Below are 12,369 nucleotides of genomic sequence, written 5' to 3'. Positions count from 1 at the left end.
CAAATTATAACATAAGTACTGTTTTTTACACATTATTTGAATACCAAGCATTTAAAATGATCTGTTGCACTGTTTTAAAGTTTGAGAACCACTGGTCTAGGAGCTTACAGCAAGGTGTCTACTGTAGGTTTACACAAGGTGTACACAATTAGTCCATGAGCCAGAGCCCCAAAATTGAGCAATTATTATCGAAAGAGTGGGCAAAACCAAACCTATATTAAATTGTTCAGAGGGTCAATACGAGTAAATAAATGTATGATAACCTCACCACAGGAGCAGCTTTTTCATGGTTATCACACATTTTGTAACGTACATGACAGGTCAAAAAATGATTTTTTTTAAAAAAGAGTTATCATAATGAAACTGCCTGAGTTGATTACTTACATGAAGACGATGATTTATCGTATTACAAGTTTTCTGAAATTGTATATTTAAATATGCAAATTAGGCATTAGAAAATATGCCCAAATTTGCATAACTTTCCAGAATCAACATTGGAACATTGGACAAAGCCAGAGTCGACATACTTATTTCATTTTGTTAAGATGTTGGAGTCAAAGGTTTTTAACGAGGGAATATTCAATATCTGGCTCGATTTTGGGGCTCTGGCTCATGGACTAAATGCCTAATTTGCATATTTAAATATACAATTTCAGAAAACTTGTAATACGATAAATCATTGTCTTCATGTAAGTAATCAACTCAGGAAGTTTCATTATGATAACTCTTTTTTAAATTTTGTCATTTTTTCACCTGTCATGTACGTATGGGGAAAATAACAAAATGTGTGATAACCATGAAAAAGCTGCTCCTGTGGTGAGGTTATCATACATTTATTTACTCGTATTGACCCTCTGAACAATTTAATATAGGTTTGGTTTTGCCCACTCTTTCGATAATAATTGCTCAATTTTGGGGCTCTGGCTCATGGACTAAATACAGACAGTCTGTGTGCATGTCTTTGTGGTTTTCAGTATGACAGTTGTCTGATTCTGCAAGATGGAAACAGGATGCTCGTCTCTGAGCTTAACCACATGCCCTTGCCCTTGCCTACCCTTGCTTCCCTATTCTAAGCATGTCGTAATAGGTGAACATTTGGCCAGAATAGGCCAACATGGTTCCACTGCGATGCGTTGTAAGTGTCTAGATCGCCTGTTTTCGGTAAAGGGATTAGTGAAGAGGGAAAAAATAAGGACCAATAGACCCATGGGGGACCCCTGTCAATGACATATACTGTATAGGGTTCAAGTGGTTAAATGTAGTCTCTTAAAAATAACACCTCTCACCCACTAAATTCTTCAGCCTAATAACTGTCTTAACAATAATTTGTAAATTCTACATTCGAACATTCTACAAAAATAGCCAATCTCAACACAGACAGGTTGTAGATATTTTCAGCAAAGAGATTTTGTGTAGAGGGCAGAAAGGAGGGGACCAGGTACAAACCGATCCCTGTCAACGGAGTATATACAGTTTAAGAGGTATCTAAATTGAAAGTACATTCCAGTACTGGTATCTGGATTGATACTAAACTAAAGGAGATTTTATTTTCATTTGTAAGGATGTATTCAATGCTATCCCAGAAAACCCTTGTATCTTTTGTTTTGTTTTATTTTGTTTTGTTTTAATGAGAAACTTCATGAGACAGCTTTCCTCAAATGCCCATCATCACCTTTAACCAAAGCCTGTAACATGATGTCTCACAGATGACTTACTTCCCTTCACACAAAAACATCATTAAAGGGTTAGTGACGGTTGCCAGTGATGGTTGCCGTCTGTATATGTAACTGTGGAAGGAATGGTGCACTTGCACCATTGATTGTATTGTATGACAGCAAATTATTGCATTTATGCTCTTCCCTAAAGGCACATTCTATAGAAACTTGTTTTTCTTCTAGTCGTTAGTAAGTACAAGGACTGGTAAAGTAACCGGTCATTTGAGGGACAAGGTTGGAGTATAAATACTGTGTCTTTATGACATCTGACAAAAAACCTTCTGAAGGCACCATTTGCAGTACAAATGCAGGATGAGTTCTGGCGATGATGGGGAACTTGAACTTAGCCACCACCATGCTTCTAAGGATCTAGGATCTAACCTAGGATGTAAGGGCTTTCAAAACCAGAAAGATTTGAGCAGGAAGTGAAGTCACTGAAGGTCAACATTTATGTCAAGTTAGCAATTGAAACCAGATGTCGGCCTGACTCGGCCACATCGCATTTTTTTGTTCCATCGCTAAATGAAATTTAGAAACATTTATTACTGCTAGATTTGTATTTGTAACTGAAAAAAAGCTTTACTATTCTGTAGTTTGTTGTTCCCCAAGGGTCTATACTGGGAACCCTCCTTTTTTTTCCATCTACACCAAATCTCTTCGCTGAAGATAGCCAATCTACAAGCTCATAACCCATTGTATACTTGTAGTTCTACTATTTTCACCAATGTTCACCTATTATGACATGCGCAGAATAGGGATGCTACATGTGGTAAGAGTTCCCTAATTGTAGAAAAACAATGTTGTACACGATCTCAACCTTTATCTTCAGATGAATACATGTACTGTACATGATGACACAATCTCTCACAGGTTTGTTTCCTATAAACCAGAGTGCTGCTCCAGCAGGCACCTGGCAAGTTTAGTCATGTCATATTATGTAATAGTTTCCAGGTTTTCTGTGTAGTAGCCTTTAGTCTACTATAACTACAGGTTGATAGTAAGAATGAACAGAACAACAAAACTGAGGAAGAATAACAAACCAACCAACGAGTAAATGAATGAATCAATTTAAGTAACAAATCACACAAGGTGTACATTGTAATTTCTATCTGTGTCGGTACAAATTTTCTGCAGCGTTTGCTTAGCATTGTGTGACACAGTTTTTTCAACAATGACTGGTCATAAATGGTTGCAACAAAGTATAATTACAACCTTGCATCAGTGTAGTGCAGGTAAATATAGCGATTACATCACTGTTTTTGGTCTCTGCCGTGTCAAAAGTGTTATTATGAGATTCCCAACCAGTTGGCATTCATGAGCAAGAGGCTGATTCAGCTTATAGAATATGTGTGAGACATGTGGGTTAGACACTTAGTTCCGTATATTGGTGTGGTAACCAGGACCTTTCTGTCTTGCTCTGTCACTCTTAAAATAATAAGCACAAGCAAAGTAAACACTAAACAGCTTCCAAATATTGATCTAGCCATTGTATATGACACTGTGTCACCTCACCTGAACTCACTTAAGAGCAGTAAGGCTTTTCTGTTTTTGTAATGACAGATTACTGCTGTCAAAGGAATGCCAGTAGCAACTTCATTGATGCTAAAGGGGTCAAGAGCTATTAGACAGGGATCAATGAGGGGTATGACTTCTCTGTCTGATGTCTTTCACAGATGCAATCTTGGTCAACTGAACCCACCACTTATAACAAGACAGACAGACAGACAGACAGACAGACAGACAGACAGACAGACAGACAGACAGACAGACAGACAGACAGACAGACAGACAGACAGACAGACAGACAACAGACAGACAGACGGATGGACAGACAGACAGACGGATGGACGGACAAACAGAAGCAAAAACATAGTCTCCAGCCTTTGGAGGAGGCTGGTGGAGACAATATATATGGACAAAATAGTGTAATAAATTAGGCGTACAACTAGCCAAACATCAGCAATCATGTACAGTCTATAATATGTACAGGAGCTTACAGAGTATATTCATAGCTATGCAATGCTATTGGAAATAGTTTTTTGTTTTAGTTTTTAGTTTTGCATGTCAGAATCAGTCTTAAAATTCTGATTCTGAACATAGCAAAACATAGTAGAAATGTATTTTACCACAAAAGTGTATTTAATTGTGTTTGCAATTAGCACTGCAATTACAATGATGCTAATCATTTGCAGCGAATGGACGTGCATCTCTTCATGCAAACAGATCAATACAGGTTTCAGAGCAAATACTCAAGAAACATTTGAATCCTCTAAAAGCATGCAATGCTATTGATCTCAAGTTCAACTGGTCATTTAACTAGCCAGCCAGGAGGTAGCTCAATGCTTAATATTAATGGATAGAGAATGTGTGTTTCTTGCTGGCTCTGGGTTGCTTGAGATGTTACTTTAAGGGTGGCTTGTGCAGAATTGTCAAGTGCTGTGCATCATTATTTCTTAACACTGGTTTTAAGGTTAAACATTTCAAATAAAATGTTACAAGGAGCTATTGGCTCTAATTCAGTCTATATAAAACAGTGAACTATTCTGACTTCTAATGGCTACACTACACAGATGTCTAGAGAATATGAACAGAAGGCTCTCAACCAGAAATGCATAATACAGAGTAACCCTATCTGAAGTTACTCTGCTTCTGGACCATAAAGTAAAAGACATGATGCATATTTGTTCTGTCTATTGCCATGACACAGGCACATACATTGCACAAGCTACAATTAAAAATAAGATAACTAAATAGATCAATAAATAATGAAGATTTGCTTACAAGTGTGACAAATGATGGTAAATGACTTATTTTTATGAATGTGTTAATACATCTAGGAGCAGCCAACTGAGATGGATTAATATGATATTACTTACATAATATAACAACCTGCTTAGCAAATAAATATGATCACAACACAGTTGAATGGAGCCTACCACAGTTGCTCCAAAACTGAACTGACTAATATAAACCACAGCTTTGTATAGTTGTATAGTATAGTTACTGTCCTCATTCATAACCTTGGTAGATTTTCCTTTGTAAGAAAGAATGAATGAAACACACTGAGAAAGAGAGGTAATGTTTCTTACCGTAGATAGTTTGGGGGGTATAGAGGTCCGCTGCTAGGTAAGGGTCTACTCTAGGAAGAAGAAGAAGGGAGGAAGAAAGAGAAGTGATGGGAGAGTAGTCAAGGAAGGGAAGGAGTGAGAGAGTGTTAAGGGGCTGAAGGCTGTATGCTCCTCATTGATCGGTCTGCAAGGCCAAGAGTGGTGTTGTACCCCGGTAGAGAGAGAGAGAGAGAGAGAGAGAGAGAGAGAGAGAGAGAGAGAGAGAGAGAGAGAGAGAGAGAGAGAGAGAGAGAGAGAGAGAGGAGAGAGAGAGAGAGAGGAAGGGAGAGTAGGGAGGAGGGGCTTCACATACACACCCCATATTTCACCACTCCCTCTACACTTGTTATGTTATCCCTGTAGAGTCTACAGGGAAAACATAACAAGGCAAAAGTCACTACTGTATTCACAGTCATGGGATAAGGTCAATGAACAAAGCTGGACTGTTTTTTGAAGGAAAACATTTTCTGCACGAACGAACAAGAGGAAGAGAGGTCTTCTGCCATCTACAAGATACCAAACAGAAAGTTTATTTTCTTGTTTGTTGTTCCTCAACTATGCCTATATCCCCTAGGGCCTAGGCATATAGGCAAGTGTGTGCGGCTGTGTCCGGCTGTCCGCATGTGTGCATACATGCATGCATTCACTGTTTAAGCTAGAGATCACACAGCTGTTGCTCTTGTTTAGGCCCTGGGTATTCTCCTGTGAATGAAAGAATGAGAGAGTGAGAGACAGAAGAAAAGGGGATTGGTCGAGGTGATGTCATCAGTAAGTAGGATAGTCTCTGACAGATGTACATGTATGGATCCCTTGATACAGTGTGATCTTGTTTTACCAGGGCTGAAGGTGGTGTGGATTATTTAATCTGAACTGAAAGTGCCTCACAGCCCTGAATCAACTCAAATTTATTCGTGTAGCTCTTATCACAGTTACAGCGTAAAAGGCCAACATTTACCAAAGGAATGTACCCTCAATCAGGCAAAGAAATACAATACAAACACATAAAGGGGGGGGGGGGGGGTACCTCAGGAAGGATCACAAAAGAGTCACCCCTTTCCAAAGTGCACATACATGCAAGAGTTGCCAAGTGGATATCCAAATGCAAAAAAAAAAAAAAAAAAAAAACTGTTAAATGTCCATGCTGATAACTAGGTGGCAGAAATAGTAACACATTTTTCACATTAGTAGTACAGTATTGTATATGGGTGATACATAAAAAGCAGCCTACCAAACCTTTTTGAAGTTTGAAGTTGAAGTTGACTTCTTGATTCATGTATTGACTTCATGTTTGCATTTTGACCCCACTTCCTAAACCATGAAGATGACGTGATTGATCAAAGCACGACGGTCAGGCTTGCGATGAGAATACTGCAACACAGCAAACACATGGAAAACATTTATTTACTATTGAGTGATTCTGATATTTGAATAATCTTCAGTGCTACAGTATGTTATTATGTATATTTATGCCCTTCCTTAACTTATATTGTTTCTATAGTTATTATTTGTTGCCTTTTGACAACAATGAACGACCATCATGTCAAATCCCTTGAGTATGCAAATATGCCATACGTAGCTTATTTGGCAAAAGGATTTCTGACTGCTTATATTCATAAATGTTGTATCCACATAATATGTGCTTGCCTGCAGTGTGAATGATTGATGGCTTTTATATTAGTGTCAAGGTAGCTACTCTACACAGTGATCCAAACGTACTGTATAACTTTATCATTTGAATACTACACAATTTATACTCACATTGTGCCCCCTACAGGACACATCCTACTATAATCCACTATCCTACTATAAACTAGCCTCGGAAACCCAGGCTTTTTTTTTTGTTACAAAAGAAAAAAAGCCTGGGGGAGCGATGCAGTAACGATGGTCTTGGACCTTGTTATCTCCTAACCAATCAGAGTGCAGAGGGGCGTCGCTCTAAATTTGGTGACGTCAGCGTGCTCCGTGCACAGGCCGAGGGGGGAGGGGAGGGGAGGCGGGGACATAGATTGGTGAAGCAATAGGAAGCCACGCACAGATCCAGGCGGCTGTGTTTGGGTCCGCCCTTCAAGACCATGGATTGAGCTCGTAGCCTCAGGCTAACTATAAACTGAAGAAAACTCTGACCTTCTGTCCTTCCTTCTGTCTGCCCTCTCTCAGACCATTTTTCTCCTCAGTGGGTTGAGTTGACCAATCAATCTGAAATAATTGCATGTCCATTGACAGCTGGCATATGCAGGGAGTTCAGGAAGCTGATTTGAGCTGTATATTAGGATTTGTGTTAACTCAATTAAGATTCTGCTGTAGAACATATGGAAATGCCCTCATCCTTTTTTCTCCTCAATGGGTTGAACAATCAATCTGAACTTACACATGGGTATATGCGTATCCATTGGTATATTTTTATGTTTATTGGCATTTTTGTGAACTCTCATGCATTCAATTGAGACTGCTGTGGGTGGAAATGGTGGGAGTGACTCAGACTCAGGTGTTTCCAAATGTCTAATTGGGCTCTCCTCTATATACTAGTGTGCTGACCGTGTGCTTTGTTACATTGTAGACACACAACAGCAGTGAGAGGTATAGAGCTGGTTCAATTGTGCAGAGTTACAGTATAAAGATTTAAATGCGTTGCTAGCAGCAGACCCAGCCAGGCTGGGCTACATAGACTTGGTGCACCGATATAATCCTGTGTTATAGTTCATGTTGGTGTGTATAGTCAATAAAGTGCAGAAGCTTTATTTAAAAACTGTCTCATCAGTTTCTTGTCAAATTCTCCGTAACATACTCACTATGGGATATCAGCGCCTCCAGGTGATGCACAGAGCTACATACCATAAACTCCCGGGCCATTCATTGGCTGAGAAGGGTATGTCACGTGTCCGGTAGACCGGAAGAGGTATAAAGCCTCTTGCGTGACGTGGCTCATCGTCTTTCGCTTCTCTGCATGGCAGATGCATACAGTTTAAAGACATACCAGAACAGTAAAACAGCGTAAATAATCTCAACGGACAGAAACCAGCTTTAGCCCACTGCGGTGGTACTTGTACCTACCTACGGGTTTTCCTCCGTTATTATTAAAAAAAAATGTTATATTGTTCCGCTCCCGCGGCTATCTTCTATTTCCATTCTTTTCTTCTGAAAAAGTATTTCCTCCTGTCTACGAGTTAGCCGCTCTTAGCCTAGCGGCTAAAAGCTTACAACTAGCTCAACAATGGAGGTCCCACGTTCCTGCGGCTTGCTGCTCTGCCGTCTGATGATCGCCGGGGACCCTCATGGGTTTTTGCATCTCTTGCCTCGGCCTCCTTTGCGGCGAGGCATTTCCCAGATGCACCGGGACGCTGCGAGGACTGCGCTCTGTTCTCCACGCTGCACCTCGATAGCCGCCTAGCCAGGGCCAGCGCCCTGGCTGCGGGAAGCAGCGACGTCTCGTCCCCGATCATCACGGCTCCAGCAACACCCCGCATCTCCGGCCCAGGGAACGTGAGTGGTGGAGCCCACCACGTGCGTCCTCAGATCACCATGGGCCCTCCAGCAGCCCCGGCGCCCTCGAGCGGCGCTAGCCACCGCTCGCAGCACCTCCAGGCTGCTACACAAGCCGTGCTACGCAGCACTACAGCAGCCGCTAGCACCTGTGTCTGGGGGAACCACCCAGGCGCAACTACCTAGCGGCACTTCCTCCCCCTCTTCCCAGCCGTCTACTCCGCTGCCACAGCAAGCGTACCGGGACAGCGGTGCGTTAGCCTGGTATCCAGCCTGCTTCGCTACGTTCGGCGGATTTTTTTTTCTCTCTTCGCTTATCAGTCTGGAAAGCCTCCCATTGGAAGGTTTTGCAGAACTACACTGGAACTACATATGTTACGTTGGGCAACGTCGTATGTTACGTTGGGCAACGTCGTTGCTGATTGGATGTTGTTCAAACGAATGACGAATCACAACGATCACACTGTTTTTTTGGTCCCGCCCCGCACCACAGACCAATCAGAAGCCACGTTAGGTTTGGAAGCTTGTGGCATGTCCCGCCTCCCTTGGAGATAGGAGGCTTTCCAGACTGATAAGCGAAGAGAGAAAAAAAAATCCGCCGAACGTAGCGAAGCAGGCTGGATACCAGGCTAGCGGTGCGTCGCCAGAAGACAACGAAAGTGACGGCAGCATGGACGAGGGGGAGAACGAGGCAGAAGCTCGTGAGTGAGTTAGCCCAGACTAGCTACGTTAGCTGCCTCGCTAGTATAACGTCGCCTTAGTCAGGCAGTGTTTTTGTTGGCTTAACCAGCTAGCTTCACTAAGCAACAGGTTATTAACAGCGTTGTTCTAGCCTAGCTTGCCTCGCTAGGACAACACCAGCTTGTTAGCCTTCTCACTCTGTGTATCGAGCAACCTCGGGGGCTTCTGAAGACCTTGGACAGGCTCATCGGGCGCCATTGGGACACATGTTGTTTTTGTCATAAGAATATGTTAAAACGTTTCATGCTGTTTACTGTTTCTGTGCCTACTCTTGTTTCATTTCACATGTTCCAAGTACATAAAGCACATTAGCAGACTCTCACCGGTGCACAGACCGGTTCAGCCCCCCCTCCCCCCGGCCGTTTCTTGCTGGGGAAGAGGACAGTGGCTTTACAGGCCTCGAAGGACAAGATGGACGGCTCCTCGACTGCCAAAAGGCCTTGTTTAATGAAAACGAATGTGTGTTTAAAAGTACAATTTTTTTTCTGCCAAAGAAATAAATGTGTTACATGTTATAAACCAGCTCGTTATTCCACATGTCCTAGAGTAGCGGCGCAGTGGAGTCCCCGCACCGAGGGCATCTCTGCTCCAATGCTCTGTGTATAAGCCCACAATGCCTGGGATGCCCGAACTCCGGTATCCCAGACATTGATGGGATAATATCTGTGCATGTGATGTATCAACGTTCTCAATTCATAAGCGCACAATGCCTGGAACACCCGAGTTCTGATGTTCTAGACATTGTTGGATAACATCTGTGCATGTTTTGGATCATATGAAGGTAATATAAAAACCGACATCACCCCTTTCCGCCAGAGGGCGCAAATGCGCCAGTGGAATGGGGTCACGCCGGTTTTGCCTTCCGTCCCACAGGAAGTGCCCAAGCGCCACTGTGAACCGGAAGTACTTCGGTCAGACATGACCCCTCGGCCGTACCGCCTCACGTTCGCCGCTGGAGGGCGACAAAGCACCTCCTACAGGGAGGACGACTTTGTCGACACTCCGTGCAGAGCCTTTGGGCTCAGACAAGATGGCGACGGCCAAGGTAGGATTAATCATAGATATATATATATCTATGGGCTTAATTCTGACGTCTGGGATTTTTCCCGTGGCCAGTCACGTGACTCCTCCGAGTCCTCAGGGCATATGACAACGCACACACACTCCGAGCGGCCGATGACGTCATCGACCAACCCGCTCGCTCCGTGTGTGGAGCATTGGAACATTTTGCAAGCCAAATCCTTAGGTGTTGCTCACAATACTAAAGGTTACAGGCTGCAATTCTCCACAAAACCCCCCATGACAGACAAAGTATTATTTTCCCATGCAAAGGGTCCAGCAGCCAACACTCTGAGGGAGGAAGTCTCCTCCCTCTTGAGCAAAGGCGCTATTAAAGAATAACTTCCGATACTTCTGTTTACTATCCCAGTACATCAGCGTTACACTGTGTGTGTACAGGGTTTTTCAGTACAGCAGTGACACGCTGTGGTTGTATTGGTCAGCTCCCCTGATCCACAACAACACACTGTGGTTTGTACTGGTGTGTTTTCCACATGCCTTTATGCATAAACCTCCTATGTCAGACACGGTGTTGTTTCTCTCATGCGGAGGATAATGCAGCCATGTCTCTGAGAGAGGAGGTTCTCTCTCTCTCCTGAGCGGGGGCGCCATAGTGAGTATGTTACGAAACTGTCAAGAAACTCGAGGTTACGTTGTAACCGCGGTTTCCTTAGAATTCAGAGTAACATAGTCAGAAAACGATCTATGAATCGGAACCAACTGGTTTTCTATTCGTAATATTTTCTGGTGGAAAAGAAGGGGGGGGGGGGGTGTACGACCCATTCTGAATCTGAAGGGTCTCAATAAACGTCTGTCGGTTTACAACTTTCGAATGTTGACAACCGCAATCCTTCCACCTTCATAGGGGATCTCGCTGGGCTAGACCAGGCTCACGGCGCGTCTGTCCCGGGCGGGATAGACAGCGTTTCGGCCTATGGTCTTCTCGCGTGAGGCGACAAGTCACATACAGGCTATGCATGCAGGCGACGGGTCTCATGACTTCGGCCTTACACCTGTTTCGTTTGGACAAGCCCCACATGTGACCTTTTTTTCCCGGAGGTGGATGTGGGCTCTTGGAGCCCCGTCCACCTGAGGTTATCGGAAGGTCCGGGTATCCCCACGGTGCGTGGACACGCTTAGATCGTGGTCAGACGCAGCCTTTCTGTCCAAGGGGTCAGAATGGGTGCTGTGGTCTCGCGGAAGGTCATTACCACGGACGCCAGCCTCACAGGAGGGGTGCCGTCCACGAGAGCCGCTCGGCCACGGGGGTGTGGGGTCCCAGTCAGCTACCTGGAGCTGATGACGGCCTTTTTCTGACGGTCAGACTTTGCAAGGCTCGGTTTTCGAGGTTGTCATGTCCTGATCAGAACCGACAACACCAAGACCATGTGCTATGTCAAAAAGCAGGGAGGCCTGGCCTCTCCAGTGTTGGACAGGCTAGCTGGCAATCTGACGCTGTGGTGCGACGCGCGCCTTACGTCAACCAGAGACTCACAGGTACCGGGCCTCCTGAACAGCGGAGCGACTCTGTTGTCCAGGGGCATTTTTTGGGTACGCAGATTGGCCTCTCCTCCGGAGATAACAAGCCAGATCTGGGCCAGGTTGGCCGACTGAACTGCTTTATGCATTCCCGTCACTGGAGTTGGTCCTCTCAACTTGGAGAGGGTCAGACTCCACGGACTGTCAGTGCCACTGGTGGCACTGGCGTGGGGCGCGTGGAGGTCAGGAATAGTCCTCTCCTCTACGACGAGCCCTGGCCCCTCCCCCCGATCAGAGATCTGCTACGGCAGGCAGGGGTCGGAATTTTCCACAAGCAACCTCAGGACCTAGACCTGTGGGTTTGGCCCGTGAGGGGGAGACCTTGACTTCTTATGGCCTGCCCCCTGAGGTGGTAGCTACCATCCAGGGGGCGAGGGCCGTTTCCACGAGGGCTGCGTACGACGACAGATGGAACATGTTCGTGTCGTTGTGTCTGGGTCAGTCACCGCCGGTGGAGGCCTTCCAGGCCCCGGTACACAGCATCCTCATTTTCTTGCAGGAAGTTGAGTCAAGGTCTGGCTTTCTTGACGGTTAAGGTGTACCAGGCGGCCATTTCCGCTTGTCACGAGGGTTTCGATGACATGACGGTTGGCCGACATCCGCTGGTGCGTAGTTTTATGAACGGTGCCAGGCGGGCCAGGCCGGTCTCTAGGCCTCTGTTCCCGGCCTGGGACCTGGCTGTGGTGCTGGGGGCGCTTTGCCTCCCACCGTTCGAGCCTTTTTTGAGT

At 44.7% G+C, this 12,369-nt stretch overlaps 1 protein-coding gene across 4 annotated transcripts in view; it reads right to left on the bottom strand.

Moving 5' to 3' along the window:
* entpd3 (ectonucleoside triphosphate diphosphohydrolase 3) overlaps nucleotides 1-12,369 on the bottom strand; it is a 55,333-nt gene that overhangs the window by 24,935 nt on the left and 18,029 nt on the right. For 3 of the 4 annotated variants that reach the window (XM_080426152.1, XM_080426155.1, XM_080426154.1), the window contains exon 1: nucleotides 4,805-4,992. The gene's annotated coding sequence lies outside the window, so the exon portion shown is untranslated. Of the gene's footprint in view, nucleotides 1-4,804; nucleotides 4,993-6,055; nucleotides 6,191-12,369 lie in introns of those variants that run through there. The other variant, XM_080426153.1, reaches the window with a different exon arrangement.

The sequence above is a fragment of the Gymnoscopelus braueri genome (assembly GCF_963280865.1).
Source record: "Gymnoscopelus braueri genome assembly, chromosome: 4".
NCBI lineage: Eukaryota > Metazoa > Chordata > Actinopteri > Myctophiformes > Myctophidae > Gymnoscopelus > Gymnoscopelus braueri.
The sequence above is the reverse complement of the archived record's forward strand: the minus strand, read 5'-3'. Positions and strand labels throughout refer to the sequence as shown.